General features: G+C 41.4%; 1 long non-coding RNA gene across 2 annotated transcripts in view; it reads right to left on the reverse strand.

The window, feature by feature from the left end:
- LOC138843632 (uncharacterized) overlaps positions 1-19665 on the reverse strand; it is a 117334-nt gene that overhangs the window by 69062 nt on the left and 28607 nt on the right. For both annotated transcript variants that reach the window (XR_011378586.2, XR_016212996.1), the window contains one exon: positions 4128-4295. This is a non-coding gene — a long non-coding RNA (uncharacterized LOC138843632). The remainder of the gene's footprint in view (positions 1-4127; positions 4296-19665) is intronic.

Below are 19665 nucleotides of genomic sequence, written 5' to 3' on the forward strand. Positions count from 1 at the left end.
AGAGAAATGTGTGCATGGGGGTCAGTACTATAGTGTGGCGGGTAAATCTGCCACCTGCAGTTCTGGCATCCCATATGGACGCCGGTTCAAGTCCTGGCTGCTCCACTTCTGATCCAGCTCTCTGCTAAGGCCTGGGAAAGCAGTAGAAGATGGTGCAAGTCCTTGGCCCCCTGCACCCATGTTGGAGACCTAGAAGAAGCTCCTGGTTCCTGGCTTCAGATCGGCTCAGCTGTGGCAATTGCAGCCATTTGGGGAGTCAACCAGAGGATGGAGAACTTCTCTCCCTCTGCCTCTGCCTCTCTGAAACTCTGCCTTTCAAATAAATAAATAAGTCTTTTAAAAATTAAAATTAAAAAATAAAAGAAACATGAGCATAAATCCCCACAAAAGTTTGTACATTAATGTTCCTAAAAATTTCATTTATAACAGCCAACCACTTCCTACTACCCCAGCTGATAGGAAATCTAGCACAAGTCACATCATCTCTAGCTTTTTGTTTGTTTTATTTGAGAAGAAGGGAGAGAGTTTCCATCTACTGGTTTAGTTCCCAAATGCTCACAATGGCCAAGGCTGGGCCAAATCAAAGCCAGGAACTCAATGCAGGTCTCCCACATGGATGGCAGGAACCCAAGTACTTGAGCCACCATTGCTGCCTCCCAGGTTTTCATTAGGAGGAAGCTGGAAGCAGGAATCAAACCCAGGCACTTGGATATGGATTATGAACATCTTAACGACATTTTAACTGCTAGGTCAGATACCTGCCCCTTAAGCTTCAATTATTACGACGTCTTCCTCCTCCTGCTTCAGCCCCAGCCCCAACCATGGAGTCTCAGAACCGCAGACAGATAAGTTTTTAAAGCATTGTATCTTACACGAACACTTCTGTGAAGTGCTTGCTCCTACCACCCACCTATCTGACGCCACCTCCTACCACTCCTCCTCATTTTGCTCAGGTCCAGTCACAGGATCTCCCTGCTCATCAAGTGTATGCTTCCTTTGGGGTCTTTCACTTGCTCTTTCATCTACCTGGAAATGCCTTTCCAAGTATCCACGTAGAAGGCTCCCCTACTTCCTTCTGCTCCGATGCCATCTACTCCTGGGAATGTTCTTGGACCATGCCATATAAAATAGCTAGCTCCTCTCCTCCAGCAAACCCCGCCCCCTTCCTCCATTTGATTTTTTTCTGTCCTACTCCTCGCCATCTAACATACTATAAATTTACTTGTTGCTTTGTTGTTTATATCATCTCACCATGATTCCAAGATAGGCTCTACAGCAGTGAGAACTCTGCTTTGTTCATGGCTGTAACCCACAGCAGCCAGAACAGTACCTAGTATATTGGCAGATGTTCTATAAGTTCTTATTGATGGAATGCATTAATATTGTAAGTGAATTATCTTCAATCTTTTGGTTGCTATCTACAAATTAGTGAAGGTTTTCTAGTATTTTTGCACTAATGTATTTTAATTTTTATAGATTTATTTGAGAGACAAAAATGAAAGAACTCTCATGTACTGGTTCACTCCCCCAAATACCCACAACGTCCAGGGCTGGGCTGGGGCTCAGAAAGCTGGGAACTCAGCCCAGATTTCACACATGGAGGGTCAGAACTCCATTACTTGAGCCATCACTGCTGTCTCCCAGCGTATGCATTAGCAGGAAGCTGGAGTCAGAAACCAAAAGTAGGAATTGAACCCAACTACTCTGATATAAGATATGGGCATCCTAACCAGAATCTTAGCTGCTAGCCTAAATACCAACCTCTAAAAGTAGTTTTAAATGATAATCTGTTAAATTAAATTTACTTTTTTCCATTTTTTCACGTGCTCTGTTTTAACGCAACATGTCATTGTCCATTGTTCCCGCTCTTCTCTCCCTTCTCCCTGCTCGACTGGTCTGTTTAATTTTGAATGTGACATTACCCTGTAAACAATTTCCTTGTGCTTTTCCAGGCATTGTGCTGTTTTCTGTACTTCATTTATCGGGATCCATTCCACCTGGGGAGAAGAAGGACCAGGTGCAGTGCCAAGTGTGTAAACAGGCATTTCCCTGGTAGTTTGGGAGGGAACTGATATTTTTTGAAAAATAGAGGGAAAGAGGAAAGAAAAGAAACATGGCTCTTCCCAGCAGCACTATTTTCTTAATCCCGATCCTTTCTTTAAATTTTCTGTTTATTTTGTCCATTTGAAAGGCAGGGATTCAGAGAGAGAGAGAGAGAGAGAGAGAGAGGGAGAGAGGGAGAGAGGGAGAGAGGGAAGGAGGGAGGAAGAGAGGGAGGGAGGGAGGGAGGGAGGGAGGGAGGGAGGGAGGGAGGGAGGGAGGGAGGGAGGATAAATACTATTTTCCAAATGCCAGCAACATCCAGGGCTGGACCACATGGAAACCAAGAGCCCACAGCTTCATTCAAGTCTCCCACATGGGTAGCAGGGACTCAAGCACTGAGCTATCACTGGCTGCCTCCCAGAGTAGGTAACAGCAGGAAGCTGGAACTGGAAAGCAGGACAGGGACGCCACTGTGATATGGGATTTCAGGGCACCAACACCTGCTGCACCCAGCACCTGCCTGGCCCTGGTTCTGTCTCTGGTTACTGAGTTCATGGCATTTTATTGCTGCTGATCTTCTCATGTCCTCCTACATTCTCAGGATGACTGAGAGGCATCATTGGACCACCTGCAGCTGATTGTTCAGAATGCGTAGTAGCCATCACTGAATTAATAGAGCAGGAATAGGTCCAAAATAGCAGCCGCTCTTGTTTGGTCTCCAGTCGCTGATCGTACATGAGCAGTCATTGCCCGTGTAAGCTGTGACACTAATTTCTCAGCAGTTCCCACAGGGGTAACCACATTGCTCACAGGAAGAAAACTCACTGTAGGAGTCTCCGGGATACTTTTCTGATTAAAAGAAAGATTACAATATGACCTATGGGAAGGATGTGAGATAACTTGAAAAGAACCAAAGAATCAAAAACAAGAATACATCCTGAGAATGAGAATTTGATGAGCTTTTAGGGAACATAAAAGAAGCAACTCTAAAAATTTTGAGAAGGAAGAATACTTTAATCTTCCAACTGGGAGTAGAAAAAGAAGAAGGGAAAACAGGAATATAAAATGATACAATGATTCATATTCAGGGACTAGTGCTGTGGCATAGCGTAAAGCCATCACCTACAGTGCTGGCATCCTGTATGGGGGCTGGTTCAAGTCCCATCTGCTCCACTTCCGATCCAGTCTCTGCTATGGCCTGGGATACAGTAGAGGATGGCCCAAGTCCTTGGGCCCCTGAACCCATGGGGGAGACTCGGAAGAAGCACCTGGCTCCTGGCTTCGAATCAGCACAGTTCCAGCCATTGTGGCCGTCTGGGGAGTGAACCAGCAGATGGAAGACCTCTCTCCCTCTGCCTTTGCCTTTCTGTAACTCTTTAAAAAGAAAAAAAAAGGATTCACATTCAGTTCATTATCTCCACTACTTGGGATGGCCAAGGTAGAAATTAAATGAATATTGCTGACAGCGATGACTTGGCTGCTCGATTTCCCGACAGGCGGGGGTGCTACTCCCACTCCGGGTCAGTCTTCCCCATGGTTGATTGCTTTCACCTATGTGCCATAGGCCCCCTCTGCAATGCTTTAGGCCCAAATACCTCAACTGTGATTGCTTCATGACATAGGTCATACCACTGCATGTTCCAAGGCTATCAAAGGAGGTGTCAGGACGAATACATGTTTGCTATAGCTGTTTTCAACCCCTCCTCCAAAGTAACTGTTTCAGGGGTGTTTGGCCTAGTAATAAAACACCCACATGCCATATCCGAGTTTCTGGGTTTGGTTCAATTCCTGGCTCCGACTCCCGACATCAGCTTCCTGCCAGTGCGGACCCTGTGAGGCAGCAAGTCACAGCTCAAGGAGCTGGATCCCTGACACCCACGTGGCAGCCTGGGTTAAGTTCTCGGCTCCCAGGTTTGGCCCTGGCCCCCAGCCCTAGCTGCAGCAGGCATTTGAGGAATGAACCAGCAAATGGGAGAGTCTACCTGTGCTTGTGTATCTATCATACTGTCTCATACATAAACAAATAAAACTTTAAGTTGCTGTTTCATACAAAATACTTAGCATATAACTGCTTGTGAACTCACACATCATCTTGCGTGATGTATGACCCCATCCAGGGTACCAGAAGGAAAGCTCAATACTTCTTTGATTCTCTTCTCTTCCTTCTTCCTACACAGACTTAATGAAGACATCTGCTTGACAATACTCAGCTTGTCAAATGCGACAAGAAACAGCCAGATCTGCCTTGTCATCTGCAAGAAAAAAAAAAGAAAGCAAAGAAAGAACATCAGAAATATATGCTTTATCTTGCCCTTAAGCCCATGCCTTGCTAATTAAAGAAAGAATGATGGATGCTGAACGGTTTTACAATTGTCTTAATTTTGATGTTCCCTCCCGAAAAATGAATCTTCATTACTGCTGAAACCCATGAACAGCATGCATAAAACGGTTTTGAAGGGAAGAGGAATTGCTTAAGAGAAAAGTGGATCATAAAATTAAGTGGCAATTCACCTATTCAAATGCTCGCTCCCATATGCAAAAATCCTGGCTGTCAGAGGAGGAAGGAAACTGAACAGAGCAAAAATGAAGGAAGCTCCCAAAAGCATCTGAAAAGGAATTCTCAGTTTCTACAAAACTAGGTTTGCAGATGATCTACCGTAAAATGCAGACACGCCCGTATCTTTTCCCCAAGGAGCCTCTCCAGTCTTTTTCTCCAATTCAGATGCATTCCTTCTCTTCTCTCCTCCTTTTCCACATCTCAACACCAGCATCACATTTCATAGAAAAGATGACAAAAAGATACAGAGACCATCCCTTATGCCCACTTGGGTATGAGTCATTTGTGTATGTTATTGTAAATTCTTATTGGGCAGACATATTGTTATTTAGAATTATTTCCTATGACATGTAAGTACACAGTGGATATTATTTGATTCATAAAGTTTTCTTTAGATTCTACTTTCCTCTGCTATTTCAACTGGCAAGCAGCTCAATCTAAAACATCAGTTCCTTAGCAGACATCGGTTTTTATTAGGTCCCTAATTCAATCACTGTCCTCTAGTTTCCTTTGGGGGAAATGCCTGCTCCTTGCTGTGTGTGGTCCCAGTGGCAAAACATCACCTTTCTTTTGGAAACCAAGAGTTCTACGTTCTTTGTACGGTAGACTTAGAGGCCAGCCGTGTGACTTAGCCTCAGTCAGTCAGGTTCTCTCTCCAGGGACTGTGACTGCTCATTAAGTGATGCAAGAATGAAGAAAACACTGTAGGTGATTTCACTGCAGTGGCAACAACACAGCAGAGGTGTGCTGAGCAGTCGTGTTTATTCCAGGAGGTGTTCTTCCTGCTGGCTGCTTCTCCAAGTCTCTCTCACTCCCCTCGGTCCGCAACCCTGCCCTCATAGCCTCCCAGCCCGCTATCCCTACACCAGAAGTGCCACATCCATCTCCGTCCCTGCCACCACAGTCCTCAGTCAATGTGCTTTTCTTGTAGCTAACAGGAGTCAGTTTCCATTGATCATGATTGGAGCAACTGATAGATTATCCCAGAGATCCAAATGAGTCTCTGAAAGATAATTTCCAAGCTATTTTTCCTTTCACTGGAACTACATGTGGGAGGAAAATTTAATCTGGTGTTCCTCTGCTACATAGAGAAATAAACCACACAACATATAAAGAAACATATTTTAAATCTATTTTCTGTCTGAAATCAGTTCAGTATGTTCTGGGAAAATAGAAACTACATTTTAAAGGAACAGAGGGCAGTTAGTGACATGAAAGACTTTTGGAGAAAGTTAGGAAGAAGGGTATTTATAGATAAAACCAGAGGTTTCAGACTTGACTGAAACCTGAATAACACTAATATTTCTCCAGTTAGGGCAGAGTGCTGCATAAACGATGGAAGAAGAGAATAATGGCAGTGGAGGGAGTGGATGACAAGAGACCATGTCATCAGTGGCCCCAGCTAACACTTTGGGGACAGGCAGCTGAATCACAAGATGACAGTGAGAGAAGAACTAAAAATGAATAAAAGAAGCCCATGGGTGAGAAAAGACAACCAAAGGAAACAAAATCACACACTCTGAGACCAAGTTTGACCACAGTTCCACTTGGCAAATACTAGTTTTAAGGTACCTGATAAACTTCACTGTATGTTTATCTCTGCCATTTTTATTTTATTTGAAAAGAGAAAGATCTCACATCCTCTGAGTCACTCCCCAAATGCCTGCAACAGCTGGGCTGTGCAGAACAAAGCCAGGAGCCCAGAAACTCCATCCAGGTCTCCCACCTGGGTGGCAGGGACCTAACCACCTGAGCCATCAACTGCTGCCTCCAGAGTAGACATTGGCAGGAAGTAGGGACTGGGAACAGTCATATAACCTGTGGGCTTACCAACCCACGTCAATCATTGCACCAAACACCTGCCGCTATCTACGTCACTTTAAAATTTTTTATATCAAAGGAAAAAAACCCTACAGGATGATGAACTGCGCTATGGTGATTTTATCATATCACAGGCAAGATGGAGCTTATTCTGAATGTTTTGTGTGTGTTTGTGTGTGATGAGTATAAGTACACAGAAAAGGAGTGGGGAGAAAGAATGGAAATCAAGCCTGAGTGGCTGAAATCAATGTTCATGCTGCAGAGAAATGAACACAACATCAAGACTGTAATTGAGACTTTGAGAAATAGTGTATATTTGAGTATTGGGAATGGGGGGGGGGGAGAAAAGCAGAATTCTGATATAAGAGCTCTGGGAGAAACACAGGTTAACAAAAAGGAAGAGACTGCAAAAAATATAATAGGCCAACTAAACGCCCCATTATATTTTCAAAAAAGTACACTACAATGGCAGAAAAGAGACTGCTGATAAAAAAAAAACTCAGATTGGAAATGTATAAATGCGTTATTACCGCATTAACAATTTTCTCTACATTTAATTAAAACATTAAATTTTGTGAAATACTAAAAAGCATTTGGAAGGTCCATTTTGACATTTCGCCACAACATAATTATTTCTGGAGACCTTGCATTCTTCTTTCAGTGGTAAAAACTACATAGTTCAGGACATGAAGAGCTGCTAACACCAAAAGAAATGTGAGCTCAACCTGCATGAATCAAACAAAAAGGGGTGAATCCAAAGTTAATGTCAGGTGTAGGTCTACACATCCATGACTTGCTTGATTATTCTATATGTCCAAAAAAAATCACTTTGAAATCAAACAAGCTTGAGTTTAAATCTGAGCTCAGCTTAGCTACTTTCTAGGTGTGTGACCTCAAATACTTATTTAATGTATTCCAGCTTCAGTGCCCTCATCTATAAAATGGAGCAAATATATCCACTTCAGTGAGGGCTGCATTTAATAGTATAAATGGTACATAAATAAGGTTAATAATAAACAAAGTATTTAATAATGGAGTTCCTTTTTAATACCTGTACCTAGAATTAATATTTCAGAAGCTCCAACCTGCTATTTGCTTCCTTCCTTGTCCCTATCACCACCAACCACCCCTCTGCCCGCCCCATACTTAGGCTGAAATCCCAACTTCCCATTTTAGATGAAATCTTTTGGCTTACAAATGCCTCTTTTTAAAATTCAAGAAGTACTGAAAGATGACACATTAGGCCTGTCAGTCATTCATCCCTCAATGCATATGGTTATTAATTCCTTGGCTAAGAGTATATTTTAATGGGGGCAGAAAGTCCATGAGGGCTCTGAACTCATTCAGAATGATGACATAAATGCATCATCCTGAGAAGGAAAAGGGGCAAAAAGGGGAACCTGGGAGTGCAAGGACAAACTTGACCTTCGCTATGGTTATTTCCTAGACTCTAACTTGAACAGTTTGGAAAATGTTATTTTGGGTGGGGAAGAGAAAGATCTGCTTAATATCTAACAATTATGACTTTTTAGAGTACCATGAGGGTAAAATATGAAAGCTTTTATTAAAATTCAGACACTCATGATACATTTTTATTTAGACATAGCCTTTATTCCCAGAGCTCTGGGGACTTCGCAGACACATTACAATTCAACCTCAATTTATCTTCACAAGAGTGTCACTAAAGTGTGTTAGGAGTAGGTATAACTCTATTATCTTCAGATTACAGATAGAGAAGTGAAAGCAGAGACAGATAAAGCAATTTATCTATGGTCTCACTACACATAAGTGGTTGAGCAGGGAACAGAACCAGTCACGTAACAGATACCACCCCTGTCAGATAAGGACATCAGTGGCCCAGCCCAGCTGGGGCCTGCCTTTTTGTGAACTCTTAGTGCCTACTGATGGAAGGCCAGGAAGATGGGAGATCCTATTAAGAGAAACAGAGATGAACAGCTCAGCCTCTGGCAAGTCACTGTGAATATGGTTGCTGCAGATCGGTGGCTGGTAGGTGAACCAGGGCTTAAAGTGAACATCAAGTTCAGAGCAGCGGTGTGTCCTTCGGATGAACACCTGTGTGTAACAGGACGCCTCCCCGCCGCACCCTCCTCCAGCAGTTCCAGCTCCCCGGTTGTTGAGCCAGTCCCTCTGCAATTCCCCAGATGAAGACACTGAATCCTAACCCGGCATCTCCACCCACCCACCCACCCAGAAGCCACCCTTGCACGCAAGAGTGGAGCGTATGTAACTGTGGCACTGAGCCAGATTCTGAGGCAAGACTTGCACGTTGTTTCTCTATCAGTTATGTTCCTTCAAAGGTCTTTGTTCAGAAGAAAACAAAGGAAAGCCTGGCTTGAGTATTTTCATGTAAGGATAATAAACTAGCATCCATTCATTACTTTTGCTTATAAATACCTGCCTCCCTGTTTCAGTAACATGAAATGAGATGGGAGAATAATCATTAAAGCTAAATGTTCAAGATTTAATGATGAAGATAATTTAAGAAAAGGTATGAAAAGTGTTGTAAATCCTTAGATTATAGTCGAATTGCTTATGATTGTGACAAACCTGAATTTAGGTTAAAAAAAGGGGGGGGGGGAGGGGGTTAAAGGCTGTGAGTGGATACAAACTCCTCTGATACTTAAAGCAAATCAAAATAAAACTCCCTTCTATTTTTACAGCATTTTTTTCCTACTTGCCTAAATTAATCTTACACTATAATTAAATGCCATTATTTCTTCTCCCAAAATAATATCTCACATTTTCTCTTATCCATGCTTTGTTAGTGTTCCCACTGCTTAAAAAGTGCCTCCCCTCCATTCCAATAATGGGTGATAAAAGATTAATAATGATAAAATATTCAACTCACCAGGAAGGTGCAACAGTGCTAAATTTATATGTATCTAATAACATGGTCTCAAAAAATGTACAGAAGAAACTTAGCAAAACTACAAAAAGAAATATGCAAATCCACAATTTTGAAAAGAACTCTCACAAACTGATAGAAAAAAAAATCGGTAAGCTATTGGCCTCTCAAGAAATTAGAAAAGGAGCAGGAAAGCAAGTCCCCCAGACTTTTCAATCATGGAAATATTTAAGCTAAGAGCAGGAATTAAGGTCTCTGTCATATATTATTGTATTGTTGCTTTTTTGTTTTTAATGATTCTTTCAAAAATACAAAAGATATTCTTAGCTGTCTGGCCCCAAACAAAAACGTAGACCATGGTCCAGAAGTGGCATCAGAACTATATTTAGCCGGCTCCTGCTTTAGATTTTGCACACATTAAAATGATCCTACGAGGATATTATTTTAAAATTCCATGCCTAGAAATTTTAAAATTTAGATGACATGGACAAAAACAAAAATTTGCCAAAACTAACACAAAAACAGAAAATCCAAATGAGCTGTTAAAGAAACTGGATCCCCAATTTAATTCCTTCCCACAGAGACAATGACAGGCCCAGATGGTTTTTCTGGTGCATTCGACCAAATGTTCAAACAGACTTTTCCAGTGGTGGTGATGGTGGGGGAGGGAAGTGCAGCACAGCAGGCTGGGCCACTGCTTGGGATGCGTCATCCCATCTCAGAGTGCCAATTACTTCGCTTCTGATCCAGCTTCCTGCTAAAGCCCCTGGGACATAGCAGTTGATGCCCCAAGTGCCTGGGTTCCTGTCACCCACATGGGAAACCTAGATGGACTCTGGGGCTCCTGGCTTCAGCCTGGCTCAGCCCTGGCTGTTGCAGACATTTGCGGAATAGACAAGTAGATGGAGGATCTCTCGCTATCTCTCCCGCTCTATCATCTATCATTCTGTCTTTTTTTTTTTTTTTTTTTTTTTTTTTTTTTTGACAGGCAGAGTGGATAGTGAGAGAGAGAGACAGAGAGAAAGGTCTTCCTTTTGCCATTGGTTCACCCTCCAATGGCCACCACGGCTGGCGTGCTGTGGCTGGCGCACCACGCTGATCCAAAGGCAGGAGCCAGGTGCTTCTCCTGGTCTCCCATGGGGTGCAGGGCCCAAGCACTTGGGCCATCCTCCACTGCCTTCCCGGGCCACAGCAGAGAGCTGGCCTGGAAGAGGGGCAACTGGGACAGAATCTCCTCTCAGTAGGCTCCTGAAATTCCCATGTAAACATTATTATTCTCAGGATAATTTACAAAACCAGCAGCCCTTGTCAGCTAAGAAGTGAAAAGGAAGGGCAGAGAGGTTTTCTCTATTACACTCCAGAAAGACCCACACTCAGACTTTTCTAGAAAAATGGCAAAGGAGAGGCTATTTCCCATCATTTTTTATGTCAACACATCACAAAAACATCATGAGAAAAAGTCCAAGGGGCCAGCGCTGTGGCATAGTGAGTAAAGCCACCGCCTGTAGTGCAAGCATCCCATATAGTGTTAACTCAAGTGCCGGCTGCTCCACTTCCCATTCAGCTCTCTGCTGTGGCCTGGGGAAGCAGTAGAAGATGGCCCAAGTCCATCTTCTGGAAGAAGCTCCTGGCTCTGGATCGGCACAGCTCTAGCTGTTGCGGCCAAATGGGGAATGAACCAGCAGATGGAAGACCTCTCTCTCTGCCTCTGCCTCTCTGTAACTCTATCAAATAAATAAATTAATCTTTAAAAAGAAAAAAGGAAAAGTCCAAGCCAATATCACTCAGAAAACAGATTGAAAAACCCTAAACAAAATATTGACAAATCAAATTTATTAACTTGTAAAAATCTGAGTTCATTTCAGGGAAGCAAAAGATTCCAAAATCAACCATACCAAGTTATCACATTAATGGCATAAAACAAAATAGGGACCAGCACCATGGCGTAACAGGTAAAGATGCCACCTGCTGCATTGACATCCCATATGGGCACCAGTTTGAGTCCCAGCTGCTCCATTTCTGATCCAGCTCCCTGTTAATGCTCCTAGGAAAGTGGTGGAAGATGGCCCAAGTGCTTGGACCCTTGCAGCCACGTGGGACACCTGGAAGTGGCTCCTGGCTCTTGGGCTTCAATGGCCCAGCTCTGGCCATTGCAGCCATTTGGGGAGTGAACCAGCAGATGCAAGGTCGGTCGGTCTCTCTCTCTCTCTCTCTCTCTCTCTTCCCCAAACCCCTCTGTAACACTAACTTTTAAATAAATAAATAAATCTTTTTTTAAAAAAAACCCTACAAAATATATAATCATCTAAATATATAGAGAAAACACTGATAAAATTCAAAATCCATTCATAATAAAAATTCTTAACAAATTGGGAAAAGAAATGAACTTCCTGTTTGGAGATAATAGCAATAGGAAACACATCCAAGTAGGATGTGGTAGTAGGAAAATGGTGACCTGTCCTACAGAGATGAGGAACAAGACAATTATGTTTGTAATCAAGGCTCCCATTCAACGTTGAGCTGAAGGTCCCCACCTGTGCAAAAGGGAGCACAACTAATACAGGAAAAGTAATGATTCCAAAGGAAGAAAGAACACCCCAGTGACCTATGCTTGTGTTCATAGAAATTCCAAAAGAATTGGCAGATAATTAGCATTAGCAAGAGAATTCATCAAAGTTGCTACAAAATATATGAATGTGCTTCTTTTCCTACCTCAGGTCATGAAAAATATTATGCTATTTCTAAAAACTCTGAATGTTCTTAAATGTGTTTTTATATTAATAATTAACATAAAATAAAATTTTAAATGTGCCACTTCTTGAAATAGCACAAAAATTCAAACTAGCAAATGTAAAGTTGAACAAAATATAAAGAGCAACTCTATGCAGAAAACTATAAACACTAGTGAGAGATTAAAGACCAAAACAAATGGAGAGAGATATCAGGTTCCTAAGTCTGATGACCCAGTAATGTAAAAATGTCAATTTCTTCAAACTATTCTAATAGATTCAATGCAACTCCAGGTAAAACCGCAATGAATTTTAAAAAATTGATAAAAGTATATTTATATATCCTGTATTATGCCTTGTTTATATGTATATTTGTATTTTGCTGTTTTTATGGAATTTGAAAAGCTGATTCTAAAATGCAATGGGCCAGCCTGATTCCAAAATGGAAATAACAATGAACTAAGAATAGCAAGGGTGCTCTTGAAGAAGTACATGTGAGAGGACTGACTCCACAGGACATTGGTACACCTTCACGTGACACTAACAAAACAGGACAGTATTGATGGAAGTACAGCCTAAAATAGTAGGATCAAAACAGGAGCCCAGAAATAGACTCTGCAGATTTCTACATTATGACTCAGGTGGCAGCACAGAAAAATAGGAAAACCATAACTTTGTAAAAAAATATTGTAAATAGTAAATATTCCCAAAGGGGTTAAAACATGGCATTTTATGGAGAAACTAACTCTAGATAGCTTAAATTTAAATGTAAAAAACTAAATACTGAATCTTCTAGGAAAACAAATTAGGTGAATATCTTTGTGACTGAGAATAAGAAAAGATTTTGAAACAGGACCCCAAAAGCATAAATAAAGATTGATTTTACTACTTTAAGTTTACTGAAACACCAGTAAGAGGGTAAAAAGTAAGCCACTGAATAGGAGACAATACTTTAAAACAAACAATACTATAAATAATAAAAATTATAATAAGTGCTAACAATGAAACAGGAAAAGAGGAAAGAATTTAGAACAATCATTTCATGAAAGATGATATTCAACTAGCTAATGAATATAAGAAGATATAAAAGGTACTCTACTGGGGCCAGCTCTGTGGTGTAGCAGGTTAAGCCTCTGCCTGCACTGCTGGCATCCGAGTTGCTCCACTTCTGATCCAGCTCCCCGCTAATGCGCCTGGGAAAGCAGTAGAAGATGGCCCAAGTGCTTGGGCCCCTGCACCCACATGGGGGACTTGGAAGAAGCTCCTGGCTCCTAGCTTCGGCCTGGCCCAGCACCAGCCATTATGGCTATTTGGAGAGTGAGCCCCCAGATGGAAGACACTTTATCTCTCTAACTCAGCTTTTCAAATAAACAGAATAAACCTTTTTTTTTTTTTTAAAGTGTACTCAACTAATGGATAGTGTAGGATAGTGTGGCTACAATTTCAAAGACCGATAATGTCAATAATTAAGGAAAGTATAGAACCACAGTAACTTTCACTGTTTTTTGGCATGTAAAAATTTTTTTTATGTAGCATCCTTTTTATTGTTAAGATTATTTGGAAGGCAGAGTTACACAGAGAGGCAGAGACAGAGGCAGAGAGAAAGAGAGAGAGAGAGAGGTCTTCCATCCACTGGTTCACTCCTTAGATGGTGGCAAGGGCAGGAGCTGTGCCAATCTGAAGCCATGAGCCAGAAGCTTCTTCCAGGTCTCCCAGATGGGTGCAGGGGCCCAAGCATTTAGGCCATCTTCCACTGCTTTCTCAGGCCACAAAATAGAGCTGGATCAGAAGTGGAACAGCCAGAATTCAAACCATATGGGATATCACAGTGCAGGTGGCAGCTTTACCTGCTATGCCACAGCACTGGTCCTGTCATGTAAAAATTTTTAAGAGATTTATTTATTTTAAAGAGAGAGTGAGAGATCTCCCATCTCCTCTTTCACTCCCCAAACGGCCTCAACAGATGGGGCTAAGCTGGACAGGGACCAAAAGCCAGGAAGTCCCATATGGGTGCAGGGGCCCAAGCACTTGGGGCCTCCTCAGTTGCTTTCCCAGGTGCATTAGCAGAGAGCTAGATACGAAGTAGAGCAGCCAGGACTCAAACCAGCACTGATAGGGGATGCTGGCATTGCACGCAAGCAACTCTTTAACCTGCTGTGCCACAGGAGCCCCTGGCATGTAAAATTGGTACAATCTGCTTAGAAGACAATTTGGCAGTATCTACAGTGTACTTCCACCCCTAGGAACAAACTCAACAGGAAAATGCACATGGGCACCAACAGTGTTCTTAACGGTATTACTTGTCCTTACCTCAAATTGAAAATACTCCCAATGATCATTAAGATTAAAATAGATAGATGTATTGTAGGTATATTCATATAATGAAAAACTATAAAACAGTTAACAACCGAAACTGAGAAAACAAAGCCAATCATTAGAGCATTCATACTGTATGATTCTATTTATTATAAAATTTGCAACAGACAAAGCTAAACCAGAGATTGGAAATGCCCGCCTGGTGGTAATACTAAGCAAGAAAGGAAGCAATTACAATGCAGTCATTCCTTGGTGTCTACAGAGGACTGGTTCTAGGGGTTCTGTGGGGACTCAGGTCCCCTGCACATCCTTCCTTATTTACATCATCTCTAGATCATTACAATGCCCAATGCAATGCAAATGCTATGTAAATTGTTGCACAGTATTATGCAGGAAATAGTGGCGAAGGGAGTCAGTTTGTGTTCAGATGCATTTTTCCCAATGATTTTCCATCTGCAGTTGGCTGAATTCAAAGATGCAGAATTCACAGATAGGTAGTGCTGACTGTAACAGTCAAGGGAAGATAGAACAGGAGAGAGCCTCTGGTGTTCTGGCTAGATTCTATTTCTTGATTTAGGTGGTCTTACATGTGTTTGCTTCATGATAAATCATTAGGCTACACATTTTTGTTTTGCACATTCCTGAATATATGTTAATTTCAAGGTTTTTAAATAAAAAGCCTTCAACATGAGCCCGTTGGTGGTATCCAAGGATACTGCTACTTACAGCACATGCCCTGTTAAATTCAACCCTGGCTTTTGTATCATGCTTTAAATCATCTTATACGAAAGCCTGACATAGCAATCCTTACCGAAGCTACCATCTCACGGATTTCAGTGGAGGACTTTCCCTTTTTATGCAAGGTGAATTGCAAGAATTTTCAGAAGAGAAAGAACAGCAAGTATTTCAAACCAAATATAGTTTTAATTAAGACTCATCTGGTAGAAAATAAATTATCATCAGCTGTTCCAGCCATGTGCCCTTCAGCACATCCGTAGGAGTGCTCTGCTTTCCTTAGGAGAACTGTCCATGTGATCACACAATTAAAACTATGAGAGCTCTAGCAGCAAAGATCCTCGCTCCATGAGCCAACCCATCACAGGAAAGAGCAACAGATCCCAGTGAGTTCTCTCCTCACCACTGAGCAGCCTGCTGTCCCCGACAGCCATTTCACTATTAGTTTTGGTAACAATTGCCTCCCTTGCTGTTCCAATTTAAGTTATTAAAATTAATGCAGAAGTATTTAAAGCTAAAGTATTATGGTAGAAGTTTTTAAATAGGGTCAGAAACCTGTGCCCAGGGGTGGGTGTTTGGCGCAGCAGTTAAGATGTTGCTTGGGATACCCATATCACATATCACTAGCGTGCCTAGTTCAAGTCCTGCCTCCACTTCCCATTCCAGCTACCTGCTAATATACACCCTGGGAGACAGTGGTGATGGCTCAAGAAGTTGAGTGTCTGCCCACCCATGTGGGAGACCTGGATGGAATTTTGAGCTGGTGTGGACAGCTGAAGAGTGAACCAGCAGATGGAAACTCTGTCAAATAAATTAAAATTTTTTTTAATTTTAAAGCTGTGCCTTGACAGGTTAGCAAGATGTTTTGCCACTTTTTAACCTCAAAAAGAAAAAATTCTGTAAGTCACATCTCTATTCTTATAGCTTCATTGATTTCTTCAATTTCCATTCCACCAGATGAATGTTAACCTTGTCAATTTTTTAAAAAACTCCTATTTAATAGGAGAAAATAGAAAGCTTACACCTGAAAACCCTCTCTACTTGCCTTCATGCTCTCCCATCCAAACTGAACTTTTTCTTGAGAAAAATCTCAAAGCTAGTATCTACACACCAGGACACATATGTATAGCAAAAGAAACCAAATGGGAATTTTAAGGTGCTTGGTACAGCCGAGCAAAATGTCACTTATTTTATGAAGAAAAGGCAAGCCCTCTTCTTGCATTCTGGCTTCTCCAGTGAAATTCATTGGTCAAGGTTAGGGAGGACATAGATCTATTTCTGATGACAGATAAAACAGAATTTTAAAATTCCAAGTTAAATACTAGAGAAATCTGCTAATGATGGTATTTTTCAGACTAGAGCAACCTCCTAGGGGAAATGATTTGAGGTGATATAGTTTGAGACATTTAAATTTGAGTGGATAAAGTACTCAAATCCACCACAAAGAAACACTTTTTATAGAACTCATGGGAAAATTACTGGTATTTATAATAGACCTTTTCTATAAGGAAGTAAGCCTAGGAGGCAGACCTGCTGTTGAATAAATGTTATTTTAAATGGAGTGTGGCTGTATTGTAACTCAGTTCCCTCTTCTATGAAGAAGACCATGAATGGGTAAGTTAGCCAAAAAATTAACAGGTTTTCTTTTCTTTTTGCAAGCATTAGACCTCTTCACAAAGCCTACCTAATTATGTGAATTTTTTCCTCAAGAACTCTAGGCTTCAATACTCTTTTTCTTTTAACTTTTTTTCAAAAACGTTATCTACCCCCAGGACTTCCAACCCCTTTTCTCTAACAAACCAGCATGTAATAGAGGAGAAAAGTTCTGAACTAACACAGCTTTGAATTTCAAGTGTTTAATTTTAATTCTGCCTTTTCGAGGTAAAATGAAGTGAACGATGACCCTGCAAGGTTTTCCCACCGTGGGGTTCACCGGGCTCAGCCCTAATTAAGCATCCAGAGCTCCACAAAAGAGTACATCCCCTCCTCAGAACCAGCCCTTAAGAGTTAGGGAAAACTACCTTTCAGGGAGCCTTCATTTAGAAGGAGAATTACCATAATCTGCAAGCCTATTGATTTCCCTTCATTGCTGACATACAGAGTGTAAACAGAAATGCATATTTACTCATTTTATTTTCTGATAGCTTGGCTCCAAGAGCTCACAGCTTCTGTCCCATAGGTAGGAGAGGCTGCTGTTTCCAGAACAGGTCTCTGGAGATGACTGATGAATGACCAGGCAAAACTCTGATGAATGCTGTGCAACTTAGGAGTTGCACATCAAAAGCCTTCTCATAGTTCGGAGTTTTGACCCCACTACCTTCTTTTCCCCTTGGAAACTGCTGAAGTTTGACAGCCACTGTGTTTGCTGCCTGTAACATATGGCTAATTGAATTCGAGCTGGGGAAAGAATGACCAGATTCCTAATTATGATCCACTCCATAGATCTGAAGCCTGAATAAGGAGGAAGTGAGGAAAAGGCAATTGAGCCTGGAAAACTTATTACACAGTGAATGCAGCAGGATGCAAGTATTTCTAAAAATCCCTGAATATTATTTATTTACACTTTCTTCTTTCTGTCATTTAATCACAGAAGGCATTAAGATAGATACAAGCCTGTAGCTATGAGGTTTCTGCAAGTGCTGTCCCTGGATACCCAGTCTCAGTCTCCTGAAATTCACATAATCATACATGGGAACACATTTGCACTTCTAATAAAACACAAATGGAGGATTTTCATCTTGTAGCTTCTTTTCCATCCTTATCATTCCAGTTACGAAGATACGTGTATATATTTTAAAATATGTGCTTTAATTTCAAATGAATTTTTCTACAGAAGTTAAGGGTAACATACTTCCTTTTAATTGCATTCCCTGGGGTAAGGGAGAAAGCAGTAAATGAAAGAATATTTATTCCTCAAATACTGTTGCTGAACACTTAACTCTCAGTGCAAGGCACAGTACGAAGTGTCAAGAGTATTCAGATGATAAGATAGTTTTGCCATTGTTTTTTCAGTACTTGGAGAGGGAAGCAAGATAAACAACAGAGGCATAATGCGAGACCAGAGGAGGTAGATGAGAGGGGTCTTCAAAAGTTTGTGGAGGGATGAGGGTTTTGGTACAGTGAGTTAAGCCACTGCTTGGGATGCCCACATCCCACATCAAAGGAACAGTTCCAGTCTCAGCTCCTCCACTTCTGATCCAGCTTCCTTCTAATGCACCAAGAAAGGCAGCAGATACTGATGCAAGTACTTGAATTTGCCACCCATGCAGAGGGGATACCTGGATGGCTTCTGGATTCTGTCTAATACAGCCCAAGCTGTTGCAGTCATTTGAGAGGTGAACCAGTAGATGGAAGAGCTGTGTGTGTGTGTGTGTGTGTGTGTGTGTGAGAGAGAGAGAGAGAGAGAGAGAGAGAGAGAGAGAGAGAGAAGGGAAGGCATTTTACATCACCACTTGGGACTTCACGATCCGTATCTAAGTGCCTTATTCTAGTCCTGGCTCTTCTTCCAGTTCCTGTTAATGCACACCCTGGGTGGCAGCAAATGATGACTGAAGTTGTTAGGTCCCTGCCACCCACATGGGAGACCCTGATTGACTTCCAGAGTTCCAGCTTCAGTCTAGTCCAGGTCAGGCTATTGCAAGCCTTTGGGAAGTAAACAAGCAAATGGAAGATTTCTCTCTGTGTCTGCCTCTCTTCCTTTCAAATAAAATGAAAATAAACAACTCTTACAAATTGAAATGAAAATTTTGTGGAGAATGCTTGTTATAAGTAAAGTGCATGGATCTCAAAAATGTTTTGAGAAAGCAACTTACCTTTTAATTCAATTTCCATGAATTTTTGAAGACCCTCATGCATAACGGAAATATTATTTCATTAACGTCCTCCCCACTAGACTATAATGCTATGAATGGAACCTAGTATGGTGACACACAGTAAGAATCAATAAATATTAGTTGTGAATTAGCAAAAGAAACTGACTATAATACACAAGTACAACTGTATTGGGTTTGGAGAGAGATCACTTCCAATTGTGTGATTACAGAAAGGCCTTTTCAAGGGAGTAAATTCTTGCTTTAAGTCTTAAATGAATAGATAAGGTTTTAGTGGAAAGGGAGTCACTACTGAGATTGCTCAAGCATTGGCAAAACAATAAGTTACAGGATATATTTGGGTGGCACAATTAATCTAGTGGTTTGAGAAAGATCATATACAGTGCTCGACTTTTTAAAACATGTTATAAATTTGATAAAGATACATGAAGAAGTGCTGGAGACAGCTCCAGGAAGGTACTTTGGGAATAGATCTTGGATAACCTTGATTACAGGCTAATGATCATGACAGAGAGCAAGAATCCATCAATGCCCGTGCACTAATTCAGATCTTAAGTATTTATTCATAACCGGAAATGTTCTCTTCCCTCAAGTTGCCCAAGAGCTTGTGCTGGAATTAACACACTATAGTGCTTGTCCCTGGAATCCATTTTCAGGATCAACCTGGAAAGTGTTCAAGGTAGAAAAATCCACTAAGAATACACATAAATGTTAGACATTTCATGCCTACCCTTTGATTTAATTAAAAGAATTCAGAATATTGCTTTG

The sequence above is a fragment of the Oryctolagus cuniculus genome, chromosome 9 (assembly GCF_051225735.1).
Source record: "Oryctolagus cuniculus isolate XC-2025 breed Fujian yellow rabbit chromosome 9, ASM5122573v1, whole genome shotgun sequence".
In the NCBI taxonomy this organism is placed as follows: domain Eukaryota; kingdom Metazoa; phylum Chordata; class Mammalia; order Lagomorpha; family Leporidae; genus Oryctolagus; species Oryctolagus cuniculus.